Genomic DNA, 15,777 nt, shown 5'->3' with positions numbered 1-15,777 from the left:
TCTTCTTAGCCCCTTTCTGTATTCCCTCCAGCGCATCCATCTCTTCCTTGTAGTATGGAGCTCAGAACTGAACATGGTATTTCAGGTGGGAACCACTATAAGCTTAAAAAAACCTTAGTGTTTTTTAATATTGGAAAGTTGGACATTTTAACCCAGTGAGGGATATTCTACACTTCATATTGCAATACTTGCTTCCAGCATCACTGCAAAACAAGAATTTTGAGACTTTTGTTCTTACACACAAACTAATTGGATTGAAACATACTGATTGAGACTTAGAGCAGTCAAAGAGAACACTGCCACTGACTTAGTTGGGAATGGGATACAGCTGACTAGGCAAATAAGAACAGTAGAAAGAAAGGAGGAAAATCAATCTGATTTGTACATCTTTATTATACTTACAAGAGATCACACATGTAAAACTTGAGAGGCCTTAAAGGTCGTTCCTAGTTCCGACTTCCCAACCATGTTGTCCCCTACCATCCTCTCCACTGCTATCAACTGCTTTAGTACACACAGGCCACTCCCATCCTGTGCCCTTACACTGAACCAAATGGACTCCACTGACCCAAATATTGCCAGGTAACAATAGTTCTGGTAGCCATAATGCTTATTTAAATAATAACATTGACTCAGTTTGAGATTTAACTAATTTTCCATCTGAGGATGGAACAGAGATGCACCAGAGCGTATCTGATTACTCAAGTCAAACAGCGAGGCTAAAGAGGCAAAGCACAGCAGGACTGAATCTGCTGCTGTCAGAATTTGTTTACGCTGTCTGATGATTCAGTCAATGTGGCACTCACAGAGTTCAGTTCACAATTCAAATATATACAAGTAAAACAGTGTAGGTTTAATTCACTCAAGCACATCTGTCATACCATCACATTTCTGCTGCTCTTATGGCCTCCTTAGGCCAGTGTGAAACTTTTGAATGATTCTGTAAATAATTGCTTAGAACATGAGCTAGACATTTTATTTGCTGGGTACTTTCAAACATAATTAGGGATCACAACTGGCTAGAGTTAGCCAAAAGCTCAAGCATATCCACAGAGGAAAAGGCAGATTTAATGACCCCTTAATGCTCTGCTTCACCAGCTATCTACATCACTATATCAAACTGTGACCAAAAAAAAAAATAGACAAATGAAGCCCCCATCCCTATTTAATCCACTAATATGTAAGCATTCCCATTCTTTAGAAGGGATTTTTGTGCTTGTATGACTTGGTGCACTGAAGAGGATGGTATTGAAAATTTCACTTCCGTTGTCATTTATTCCAATCACAGTAGGAATGGTGATGAAATTTCAAATTCAGTTCAGCATTGTGTGCCTGAATATTCACAGGAGACCTGATGTTTTAGAAATCTTAACTTTTTTTTTTCCAGTTATTTTTCTAGGGAAACAGGGTCATGAATTTGAAGCAACTGTGATCCCCTCAGTCTGCAACAGTCACTCAAGTGTTCAGGGGCTTTAAAGCAGTAATAGAAACTGAAGGATATGAAGCAGGGAGCTGTCAACGATTTGATGATCATTGAGGTTTGTCCCTCCTTTACTTATAAAAATTACACATTTCTCTATATGGGTTTCATAATTAGGGATTTTGAAGACCCTGTATCAGTCATCATTTTTTATGTAGTCCAATTATCATATCATACACATTCCTTTACATTCAATTAATACCTTATGCACTGTTCAACAACTCCAGAAAGTAACAGACTTCCATGTTAAATAAACTGGCAAACTGACTCTGGAGTCTTGTAGACTCAGGAAACCCCCATCCATGGTAAACTCTTCCCATACCCCATGTTTACAACTTCACATGGTCCTGGAAAAGCATAAGCAAAAGAACTTACCGAGAGTACTCAGCCACCTCAGTAGTTCAGGCAGCAACAGAGAGGCTAGATTTTTGGTTTTGATCCCTGAGGTAAGTACATGGTGTCTATGAAACTATGAACACATTTGAATGCCTGGTTTTGCACCTCTATCATGGTGCAAAACAAGATCAAGTTCACAAACATTGTGTTTTACGCTCAGTGACAAATCTCTTTCATCAAAGCTCTGGAACAAAATGAAAGCGCAAAACACTTCTGGTAAGATTTCTGAGCAACAGAAAACAGCTGGTTTGTTTTCATAGAGAAACTATTTGAAATAAAGTCTGCCTAAGCACAGCTAAGTTATGCTATGACAGAATATGAAGGAAAATATTTAATAATATTAAGAATATTAAGAATATTAAGAATATTAAGAAATCCTGTCTCTGGAGGTCCAAATGGACATATAATTCAGCAAGTTTATAGTGAGAAGCTGTGGTTAAAAAATGAAGATGGGAGTGCTTAGATGTACATTTAAGAATAATAAGAAAAATAAAGTGATTTAATCTCACAGGTGGGACATCATGAAGTTTATGATTTTAAGAATCAAAACAGACAAAATGACAACACAGGCAACACAACACAACAACCTCTTCAGGAAGAAAGTGAACTTCAGACAACAGACTTCAGCTTTTACTGAGAACAGGAATGGATGGCCAGAAATGGTGATTAGGCAATATAAAATTAAGTCTTAATAATGCTGGGTATTTGATGTGGCGAGTCATCAGGAAGAGGTGGTCCTGCTCCTATGGATACTTTCAGATTAAGTCTGATACACTTTTATGAGCTCCTTACAGCACATTCCATTGAACTCTCCTGCTCCCAAGCAAATAAAAGTTGTTCCATGCCTTTATACCAGCATTCCTTTATAGCTAAGATACAGAAAACAGTACAATAACCTTTATCCAGATCGAAGAACAAATAGATGAGTCTCTGGCTGTCTGATTAAATCCTGATCTATCAAGCAAGGCTAGTTTGGTATTCATGAAGCACTTAGCACCTTGCATATTTGAAGTCTGGAAATATATTCCACAACACTGAGTCATTAATTGTACACTGTGTTGGCTACAGAGGAAAATATTAAAAACAATATACTGTTTTCCCCTAGAAGAATTATATGTTACAGGAAATCCCTCCACTATATATACCTTCCCTCTTAAAATGGATTTTAGCTGTGGTTTGACCTGTTTATTCCAAAGGTTCAGTAATCATACATTTTGATTGCTATAATTTACATACATTTAAGCACTAGCTAACTCTCCAGGAGAAAAATTGCACCAACTCATCTTGAAGAAACTTTTTGTTTTTCTAAATCACAGATGTACTGGCATACAGAGCAACACCATAAAAAACACAGAAAAGAGCTCACTCCTCATCCACATTATACAGCACAATAGGAAATGTATCCTTTTCTTTCCCCCCAAATAAAATATAAAACCACTTAAAAAAATTCAGAAATTACCAGGTTTATCCTGCACTTTCTTCCATTCCTTAAAGGTATCTTTCTCCTATTTATTCTACTACTTTTGGATATATTTAGTCACCATTTAGCAAACCAGCCTAATGCCACCAAATCTGTAGCTCAGTCAGTGGCCTCAGCTGGTAAAGCACCTTCACAAAAAGCTGCTCTAAGATGTCAGACAGGCAGGTATCTTTTAATTTTAAAAAGGGGAAAAACTCAATGAGGGGGAAACGAGTAAATTTTCATATCTAATAATTCCGTTACTCCCTGTAGGAAATCAGGGACCTGAGACACAAAGTGAAGGAGGATTCCAACAGAATTGCAACCTTTGTCTATCTTGCAGGGATGGATAGATGAGAACACACTTAGGATACATGAGAAGAACAGCAAAGAAAACTAGATCTAAAACTGGGTGATGAAAGACACCCAGTTACAGGTAGAAGCAATATAAGCCACAAAATAAACCTACAGTATTTAAAAGGGAAAGAATGCAAAGGCATATCCTGGTCAACCACTTCTGTCAAGAATGGTAAAAAATGACAGAAATTTAAGTTATATTTAAATTGAATGAGCTACAAGATGAGTAATTCATGTAATAATATTTGTAAACAAAAAGAGTCTTTTAGTAAAAATTTCAAAACACAAGTAGAACTCTCCACTTCTCAACCTTAGTGGTGAACCAAAAAATATCCACATGACCTGTGTAGAAAGATAGAAACCCTGTTGAACAATGTACAACTGGGATAATTGTGGTGTAATTGAGTACTAAAGAGAAGGCAACTGGAAAAATAATACAACCTACAAGATAGGAGATGAACTGGAAAGAAATGTTGAGTACTTAGGTGAATAAAGTTGAAGTGCTTATGGTACTATATTCATTCCTTCAGAATTTTGTGACTTTAGGGAAGAGAACACTTCTCAATTACTATCTAAGTAACAAAAGCAATGACCAAAGCAAAAGAAAGAACTGGCTGACTGCAGTAAAGAGCTTGTATAGACTGAAATGTTTTTAAAGCTGGGATGTGATATTAATTCTGACCCATGTAAAGGGGCTGTTTGAAGGATTTTAGGCACCACAGTTTGACAAAATTTCAAGGGCTCTGGAAAGACGTCCACTTGAAAAAAAGAGTGGGCATTTGAAGGCAAAGATAGTTTATGGCTGCAGGACCTGAAGCTTCATAATGGAAACACCGTTCCTAAATTCCAAGCAGAGACTAGACAAGGAGGGAGCAAATGCCTTTTGTACTGGAAGCCTGAGGAAACAGATCCCAGAAGACAACAGGGTGATGTGAGAAACAGGACATCTTTCTAAAATTGCCTCATCTATCGAAGTCCTGCAGCTCCCTATTCAACAAGGACCTGTGAGCAGAACTCTTCCAAGCAGAATCTAGTCAATTTGGTTTCATGGCTATGATGAATTCTGTGATCTTATAGAACTTTTGCACTTCACATGAATCAGTCTTAGTCCTTACAATAGAACCTTAGTGAACGATTATTAAAGCTGTTATTGAAAAGAACTATTTCTAGGGTTCAGATCACCCTAAAAATCCTTTGGAGAGGATTTTTACCTTATTTGTAATTATTACTACCCCTTATGCACAAGTGCATTAAATGTAAATGTCAGACAAAAAAACCCCTAAATCTGAAGACAGTTAAAGGACTAGCATTCCTGCACCTGAAAGCTGAGTATGGGAAGATGATAAATATTTTAATTCTTGGTTGGTCTCTTTACTGAACTGATTCTACGTATTTCTCAACTGTGCTTGATTTTCTTTGAATTTTTGTGAGTCTTGTGTATGTCGTACTGACAGCATCTGAGCATTAACAGCGCTAAAGAGAAACCTCAATATAGAAACCGATTGAGGAGGTCCTTATAAAAAAATATACATTTAACACAATTTTTTTATTATATGCCCTATTTGAAGCAACTGACATTGTCAGAAATAGAGCAAAATACAGGGAATACTGTAGCAATTTTAAAATTATCATCCAGATCTTGGAAGAACAGTCTTCATTGGCTTAACAAAGAGAACTGGTTACCCAGTAACCAGTAAGTGAGAAACTACGATGAGAAGAAATAGAAAAGTGCTTTAAAGTTCACAGGAGAATAGATCAAATTTTCTGGTTTATTTACCTTGCCTTTTTACTGAAGCTAGGCAGAATGCTTCACAGTAAAAAAATAGGTTACTTCATCTTCATTAGTCTACTAAAAATTCTGTGATAAAATAACACGAAAATATTTGCAACTCATTAATTCATGGAAGTGTTAATTACTGCTTTATTGAGCATAAATCTATTTAAACTGCTCTATTTCCTAGGAAACACATCTAGGCCAACACTTCCAAGTAAAATACTATCGAAGCAATGAAACATTGCTTAACTTTTGTTCTGTTTTTTCAATTTTACCCACACCTATAAAATTCAACACTCAAAATGCAACTAAGCAAAGAATAAAAGTCAGAGCTTAAAATATATTTTGAGAGATATAACACAAACCTTTAAATATTTGCATAAAGGATTATCTATACAAGCTGTCCCTGGAGGGTATACTGTGAATTCAGAAATTACTTTCAATGTCTTCTGCATTCTGTAGGATATTAGAATTCACATAAAACAGCAGTTTTGCTAGGCTTGAAAACTTTACATTAACATTTCTTCATTTTTTATATGTTTTATGAACGGCAGCAAAGAAAAAACAAACAGCAAAAACAACATAAAAAGTATTGAACAATCATTAAACAACTGAGAAACATTGCGTGTAGACTGTTTTCAAACAATGGTTTACTATTTCTCTTCTTAATATGTCTTGTTCTTACTTCAGGTTTAAGAATTAATAATGGGCTTAATCAAAATCTTCAACAATTCAACACAATTAGTGAGACCATACTATGAGAAAAATGAATTAGTTATAAAATTAGACTATGCAAAGGGTAAAAGTAAAACAAAATTGAAATTCACTTCTCTTTTAGGTGTTCTTAGAATGATGACAAAATTCTTCACTGTCACCACTCAACGTTTATGGACTTTGTATGTTTAAATCAATCAAGAAAAATTTTCAACTCCTCACAGCTTGTTTCCCAGGCACTAAAACCACTACTCTTTATCTTTGACTACTTTTACTATTCAACAACCATGAACAATAATATTAATTAAAAATCATTCAAAGTCTGTAGGTTCTAATGTCAGTTGTAGCAAGATTTTATCTGAATAGAAACCGAGAGACTGTCATTTTCCAGGAGCAAGAACAATGCAATCCAAATATATAAAATGCACATTGAAAAAATTATTTGAAAAATCTAAGGTGAAATTTATATCCATGAATTTTATTCCATCTAATTGTTCATGATTTCCCTCCCCGCTTAATGTACACCAGTTTAAGACACAAACTTATTCCTGATGGATATTTTGGCATTCAGAAGAATTACCACATCACTAAAGAGCCAAACCTGAACACATGCAGGCTTTATTCTTTTACATATAAATCAGATTGGCAATACATGTATGAAGTTGGAATTCTGTGTATCAAGTTCAGCTCCCTCTCTTAATCCTTAAAGACAAAAAAGAAAAGCTATAAAAATTACTTGCTTCATTTAAATATATGGAAGGCAAACGTGCCTAAAGCAAAATACACTATTTAGAGGATCTAGAAAGCTTAGCATAAAAAGATCTCGGCAGTCAAGACAAAGGTAAGTCAAAAAGGAAAAAAAAAGGACAAGTATACAAGATCCTGAAGGGCAAAATATATCTAAATATAACAATTTTAGTACAACATTCTACTTCTCAGTAAAGGAGAATGCAATATTCAGAGAACTCTTCCTTTGAAACCAATGTCAAAAAGAGCTAGATATGAAGTAAAGAAACTCCACTTTTTTCTTCCTCCTGCGACACACCATAACAAACAGAATCCTCAGGACTCTAATAGTTACTAGGAATTGTTTGCCTTTCCAGGTCCTATTCTGAAAAGGTGACCAAACCCTCTGGGTTGTACTGGTTTATGTTATTCTTTGCCTCAGTGCTCCCCAGGACAAATCATTCTGTTTAGCCTTGCTGTGCATACCTAGATCCAATTAAGTTTTCTTACCTTATACACAGAGAACTTTGACTTGAGCAATGTGGTTTTCACATGATTTTGTTCTCCCAGAACATCCTGCTGCCTTTGGTAGCTGCATGATTAGGGATCATTGACCTTGAAATGCTCCTTGGCCTGCAGCTTGGTTCCTTTCAAGGATTTTAGCTGATTCCTGGTGCTCCATAAGGCCCCTCTTGTTCATGAAGTTAAATAGCTTTCAGAAGGTGGCCTGCTGGTTTTCCACTACCTTAGAATCATAACTGATTTTTGCTTGAAGTTTTTTCTTCAGTATCTCTGTGACCTATGAACATCACAGAAATGACATACCTATTTCAAAACTGAAATACAAGCACTCCAAAATCTCATCTTAACTTGAATTTTATACCTGTAAAACACAAATCAGTCTAAAACAAGTACAAAACATATTAAAAGATGAAATACAGTATTTGTAACAGATGGAAAATGATCTTTATATATTTTCTTTAAGAAGTAACAGTTCTCTTGGGTTTTTTTCAGCTTAACACATCTTCAGAGCACTGCAGGGCTTTAGAAGAGATTAGTATTTTCAAAATTTTCCTCCAGATAATGATCAATGCTTCATTAACTGAAAAGATTAAGCTACACATCCCATCAATGATTACTTATTTGACAATGACCAATTAATCAGGAATCAGCTCAATGCTATTAATTGACATTGGAAATTCTCTGCTTCTATAGCAATGTTAAACATCAATCTAATTAAAAAATAAAATGTGGGTATGTTTACAAAAGAATCCTCCCTATCCTCATCAGATACACCATTAGATACATCTAATCACACCATACTCTAGTTATACTAGTGGAATGCTAGAACTGAAAAATAGATTTGAAAAATATTCAAAGGCACACTAGATAATCTTTTTATTTAAGAGTGGAGGCATCAACTTTTTCTTCAAGATAATGTCTGTCCAGTCCAGGGGACATGCCTCTGTGTTTCCCACTGATTCATGTAACTAGATTGGAAAGCTGTGCCCCTTGCTCCCTTGTTCAAACTTCCGTTTCAACTAATACAGGGTCACAATGTCTATTAAGCATATGGAAAATTCTCTCGACCATCTGAAATTATTCAGTGACCTCCATGACATTCAGCTAATCGACACTGCACTTTAATTTCTGTGTCATCTTCATTAATTACAGAGGTCAGTCTTTCTGCTGAAATGACCAAGGTACAGTTTCTTGTGTCTTCAAGAGCAAATTCAATCAGAGACAACAGTGACAATACAGACTTCTATATGCAAATACTACAAAATCAAAAGAAACAAAAAACAATTAACAAACTTTCCTGTGTTTAGCTGACAGAGAAAGAAAAACGCAAGCTCTGTCTTTAAAAGTGTATTTTATTAGTGTGTTAGGTGCTTAGCATAAACTACAGTTCTTTCTTTTTTTTTTTTGGGGGGGTGTATGTTTTTTTACATATCTCATAGCATCGATATAGTTGAAACAATCAAAGTCAAGGCAATACCTGCCTGCTTTGCACATTCCTGTACAGACTTTAATAAATGGTATGCATATCCCAGTGACACCCACAAGACAAGAAACTGAGAAGACATGCCCAAGAAGTGGAAAAAAAGGAAAAGACTGTGTTTCTGAGCAGTGGTGTTAGAACCACTTTCTTGAAATCCCTCAAGACCTGTGACTGCCACCCTACTAAAATATTTTCAGGTGATTAACCCACTTCTCTGCGTGGTCTCCTGCCCACTAATACTTTGCCAAGGAAAAATCTCATAATACTGAGGAAATGACAGAGACCTAAGAAACCAGGGATTCTGGAGAAAGCAGCTGGAGAAAGCACAGCTTAGAAACCCTTCTGCAGACACAATTACTAAATACCATATATGTGGTTCCAACCTGCAAAACCCCCAATGCGTAGAAAAAATTTACCCAGGAGTACAAAATTAATTTCTCCCAGTGGTGCAGCCAAGAGATACTGTACAGTTTGATTGACCATGTGCACAACACCACAGTTACCACAATGGGTAGAGGTTTGCAGTGTACTTCTGGGAATGTTAACATTGGAGGAATGTGGAGATGCTCCCGTCACGCAATACATGCTCATGCATCTGTTTCAATCTGTTGAAAACCACCACACATATCGCTTCTATTTAGAGTCACAGAATCATTTAGGTTAGAAAAGACTTCTAAGATCAAGTCCAATAGTTAACCCAGCGCTGACAAGTTTAAGGTCTTAATCCAATGATGTTTTGGTTAACAATCCTTAGTGCTATACCTTTCCTCCCTCTGGGGAAACTCTGCTAGGGATGCAGCCAGTTCTGCTTTTTTTCCCCTTCAGAGAATAGTTAGCAAAAAATTAAAACTCAAGGTATACTTCAGCCTTTTCTGCCCTGATATAGGGGAAAGTGTGTGCTTATAGCTGAAGAGGTAAACAAAAATATTAATCTGCTAACTTAAAAGAGACTTTATCTTCAATATCAAAACCAAGATTCACATATGGGCTATAAAATTTATAATAAAACTCCCAGCAGAATCAACATGCTCAAAGCAAATCAATTGTTTTTCATTAGTGTAGCTACAGGTGTGAAATCAGGCCAAGACACAGAGGAAGGGATGAGATAAGAACACTTTTTGAGATGCTTTTTTAGATTATCCCTATATTCCTTTAGGATTCTCCTTAACTGCTGTTAGAGGATGCTCAGAGAAACCAGCATTGTCACATGATCTTGACTGCCCTCATCGTGATTTCAGCTCTTCCAAAACACTGTATAAATGCAGGAGAGGGAAGAGGACAGGGTATTACTATGCCTTATTCTTGACTGGAACAATCTGTATAATGAATCTGCCCAAGCACCTGCTATGTGAAACAAGCATGTAAAAATCTTTCTTTCATGATTTATGGCATTTCAGCTGTCTGCTTTTTTACTTATCTTCAACAATCTGACACATTTGCTTGGAATTTATTATTTGTTTCCATTTTGCAATAGTTATTTAGTAGTCTACAGAATACAAATAAACCAGGGGAGATTTGAGGTTCACTGGTAAACAGGAAAGTACATGCATGAAGATGTTAAAATCAGCATGGACTGCACAATCACAAGAGACATTCACAGGCTGACTGGCAGCCAGAAAGAATTGAAGCATTTTTCCCAAATTTCTTATTAGGATAACACTTTAAATTTTTGGTAATTGGAATCCAGGAATGTACAAAGAATAAACCAAACCCAAACTGCAGAGGTACAACCTGGGAAGTACCATATCTAACTCTAGCAACACACAAAAAGAGTAAGTTCTTTCATTGAGTCAAAAAGCAGGAATCTGCTGTCTACTTAAGTTGTTGGATATTTGTTTCCAAAGATTTACCCTTAAATCTTCTAGTATTTAAAAAAAAAAAAAAGTTTACAATTAAATAATACTTTCAGTGTCTTTTGTTCTTTAATTGTTGGTTAGAAAATGGTAATTAATATTATTTGGGTCCATACTACACTTCAATTTCGTATTGTACATCACTATTCTCATAAATTATGATACCTTATAAGCAAATATTTTTAAGTGTCAGCTAGAACCTCATGTTAAGCTTTGAGCTGAGCTTTGAGCAAACTTCAAAACTGAAGCTGGACATGGAAATACAATCCTTGGAATTCCAAAGGCGTATAATTGTGTATTATGTTTATTCAAGCACTACACTATTTTTTATGAATTATAAAACCAAGAGGCAAGTTCCTTATATGTCACATTTCATTTGTAGAATTGTAGCTATTTATATGCTCATTTTCTTTTTTTATGTGTAGTTACTTATATTTTACATGTTGAAAAATATACCTGTTAGAGAAGAGGTTCATATTTGATTGATCAAAATGAATAGAAATAAAAGACAGAAAAGGTCACCACATGTCATATTTGAATAGTCTGGGCAAACTGCACCTGTAATTGAACCAGAGAACCTCCCAGAAACCCATTCATCCCATAACTTAAACTTAAGGCAGACACAGGCTGTTGGTGATCATGGAAGAGTGTTGCTAGGAATCTGAAACCTACAGAGTCTGGTTCATGTCACTGCTGTAACTATTCCCACCACACTAAGCTTCAAAACACATTTCATGTGCATTTGACATCATGATATTTCTAATTCCTCTCCTAAATATTTGGGCAATTTCAAAGTAACTTTGCGAATGGTAACAGAGAAAAGCATCTAATTAAGAAAAACATGTACTCTGTAAACCAAATTGAGTTGACCCCGGAGGGCAGAACAAAACTTTGTTCCCAGTAGATTTTATTCAAATAATTTCATCCTTCTTGCATGCTTTGATCAGCAATATGATAAAAATAGTTATTAAATTATCATCAGTCACTGCATACCAAGCATTCATTTTACAAGCAATGGTGGAGAAGAATAGTAATTACAAAGCAAGCGTATCAGACCATCTGCAAAGTTGTGCAGATGGCTTTTTTACAGTAGTAGAGAAAACATACTTATTTATACTTAGCTATTTTTAAGTACTCGAAAAAAAAAGGCACTCCATTAATACTTACCAGCATGAATGCTGACCCAAAAGGATTCATAAATATTAAGTTTTCCTTCTGACACTTGTACAACCACACTGATTCCAAATATCATGTCCTAATCCACTGGCTTCACTGTTTCTGATCCTGTATAATGCTCTGTAGGCTTAACAACCTTTAACATTTCACAGTTAACATCTTGAAAATTAATGGGAAGAGCAGAGTGAAGCAGGATGAGAGCTAACATCAACAAAAGAATATTTAATTTGCAAATCAGAGCAAAGTGGCACTGCTCCATTTTCAAATATTTTTAGCCCTCAGTATTTAATATATTACAAAAGTGATTTACCCTGTATTTTAAATACAGACTATCTTTAATAATATACACTTTTGTAGGACACTTTTATATAAATAGGATCACATGCAGCCTTACCTAATTCAGAATGAGAAATGAACAGTTATACTAAGTCATAAACTGGAATCAGACCAGCTTCTCTGTAATATTGCTATAAATAATACCATCAGGCCCAATATTTCTCTAGTTTTCAGCTGAAAAGCAGAACGGTGCAGGAAGAAATACAATATTCTTCAATATAAACATTCATGGTAATTTTTTTTTTCTTGACAGAAGTCAGAAACACCTGTTTGATACATTTGTAAAGACACAAAGAGTAAAGACATACTGTCATTTAAATCAACTATTAAAATTCTTGCACTGAGATAGCAACAAGGTACCTCATTGTATCACCCTTGCCCATATTTCTAGGGAATTTGACAGGAGTGGTTACTCAAGCCCATCATGCTCAGCAGAGGATGCAAGATCTGTTGTGACTTAGGATGTACAAACATAGGAGCACAGATTCAGAGAAGACATGCACTATAATGATTTAGAGCAAGGCTTACTGTTGTTTGCCACCTGGAATAACAAAAGAACATTTTGAGAAAAGCTGTGTGTTCTACCATTCTTATTTATGGTAGGCATTGCTTTATGTCTTGAGGGTTCAAAAGAAATTCCGAAGTATTATTTGTACTTAAAGCAGTATTCCAAACACACGCTGGCCCACAGCGCTCCGGGGTTTGACTGACAGGAAGTATACAACTCTCAGCCCAGGATCAATGCAAGGATAAATGAACTCGCTGTACCAAATTTAATATTATGGAACGGGCCTGTGCCTGTGACCTTTCCTTCCTCAGAAGTTCCCACACAGTACAAGACTGTAGCTGAATACTCCTGAGTGCAGGGCACAGGGGAACACACACGAGCTGTATCTCAGCACCACAACTGCCACTTGCTACATTACCCCAGTTCCTGAAGCAGACAAAGCTTTTATTGCACTCGGGCTCCAGCTACTGAACCAAGAACAGCCAAAGCCTCCTTCCATTCCTTTTACTTTCGGAAGAAAGACATTAGTAAAACAGTTTGTGTTCTCATTCCTCCATGCCAGAAGGGAATTCAGATACACTGTCTACACAGTAAGCAGCCTTCAGTGACCAGATAGCCTTGCTCTGGTGGAACCATGCCTGATTTATTTTCAAAGTTACGTATCAATTTAGTGATGGGGTCTTCTTATTTTAATGTTCTTTTTCAAGCAGGTTATTTCACATGTCTTCTCCAAAAGCAATTTATTTTACTCTTTCATCCCCAGTAAGAAAAAGGTCTTTATTTGAGGTTACCATGATTTTGTACTTATTACTAAACATACATTTGTGAGGTTTAGATGTATTGCCTGTAACAGCATCACAGCTTGATGTAAATTAAATTCAAGAGTCTTCTTGTGAGAAAGAAATTGAAAATATACAGCAGCACTGTTGTCCCCCTCAGTATTATCTGAAACTGTGGTAAGTCACTCTACATCATCATCCAGATCACTAATAAACATAGGGCAAAACAGAACCAAAGAAAGGCCATCACAGAACTTTGCTTGATATACTCTTTCAGTCAGAGAGTACTCCAAATTAATTTTTTTATGTAATATTTTTCTCATCTTTCATGAGTTTTAAAACAGAGTATTCATGCTGAACTCTGCATATGTAGCATGTATTGGGGATGGGGTTGTTTTGTTTTCAAAGCTTACAGATGGCCTGAAACATGACCTTCGTCAACAGATTCTATTTTCTGATGTTATTCTCACTATGTTTTTGGACTAAAGTTCAGTTTTGTGATTGTTTCTTCTGGTAATTTACTGAATATTTAAGAGAACAATTTACAACAACGTATTTTCTATCCTTTCTTCTCTGTGTAGGAAAAGATTTCCCTTCCACCCGCCATTTGGTATTTTATTTATCCTTTGCAAAAAAGTCTTGAACACATTGCCAACACCTTTGAGATTTCACAAGTTTGTTAAATGTCTGGGAATGATATTCAACAGGCTCATCCAATTTACAAACCTCTAGCTCACCTAAGCATTTTCTAAATCCTTTTGATTTTTAGTTCAGCTTGGCTTATTGCCAGCATTTGTTCTAATAGGCACCAATAGTAACCTCATTAGTGAAGATCAGAGAAGAACAGCATTAAACACATCAGCCTTCCCCCTCCCATTATCCATGAGCAGAAGTCACATTCTGCACTCCCACACTCTGGCAGTGCCTAATGCTTTGTGATTAATCATCTTACTACTGACGTGCTTTTGGAGCAAATGTGTTGTTTACTTGAGTATGGTTCCTAAATCCATTCTGTGATTTGATCTTCCAGATATTGACCTTGAAATTACAGAAATCAGCAAAGGAGAAGAAAGGGATGACTCACTGTCCCTCATTTACCTTTCTCTTGATAACTTTCTTTCACATGTAAACAGTGAATAGAATTTTAGCAGTGAGATCCCCAATCCTTTTGGCTTAGAGGGATATACTCACCTGCTGAAAACAGTTTTTATACCTTTGCTGTGCTGAAATACATCAATATTTGGTGACCATTTATTTGTAGAGAGCAGTGACACTGTGGAACAGGGAAGTGGCAGATCCCTCATGAGTTAACACATGGAATGCTGAACACTAAACTTGATCAGAGTCAACACTGACGAAGCAAATTTTTGAGGATACAAATTTAAATTAGCCTTTTTGGTGGAAAGAGAGGAATAGTTCTGAGTTTATATTATCAATTGCCTGCAGAGTCACTTCTGACACCCATTCTTTTACAGCATTTTTGTTGCTTTGGGCACAACCGTTGTGTCTAACAAATTATCACAATTCCCTTCACCCACTATTTATCACAGATCTCCTCTGCCTGAGCACTAGAATTAGGCCTCTACTGCCAATCTGACACAGTCTAGCAGCCATGCCAGATACTCTGATAACACATTTTGCACCTTCCCCATTTGCCTGCATTGGCCACAGAGGAGCGCTCTTCATAAATTCCTGGAACAGTCTGCTTGGGACTTATATGCGTGGCACCACAGCTGGTTATTACCCTAATTATCTGCATGACCCTATGCTCACTCACACTCCTCTAACTGTCCTTTCCAGAAACCTTTGGTCTGCAGACAGTCTATATAAAGGTCTGTTCCTTTCATACCATTATTCCTCTCGAGCACCAGAAGCTACGTATGCCTCCTAAAAAGTACAGATTTTTATTCCAAACCTCCATGCTTGACTCTGTTTAGTCTCTTTATATACAAATCCTGGGAGGCTGAGCACAACACACAGCCCATGGTGCAGTTTAGGTGGGAGTGCTGGATTGGAATTCTCTGCAACACAGGGTGAGACATGGAACCTTCTGCAACAGTGGCTGGAGGAGACAGAAAAACAGCCTATTATGAACTTGTTCCCAGAATGGCTCTGTCATGGGTTAGCAAGCATAGTCCCGGAAGGGACGTCCTTGCTAAGGGGTGCTTACAGTTTCCTCTGGGAACTGATAGAACCTATCAGCTGGCCAGTTTGAAT

The sequence above is a fragment of the Corvus moneduloides genome, chromosome 2, assembly GCF_009650955.1.
Source record: "Corvus moneduloides isolate bCorMon1 chromosome 2, bCorMon1.pri, whole genome shotgun sequence".
In the NCBI taxonomy this organism is placed as follows: Eukaryota; Metazoa; Chordata; class Aves; order Passeriformes; family Corvidae; genus Corvus; species Corvus moneduloides.
This window is presented reverse-complemented; position numbering follows the sequence as displayed.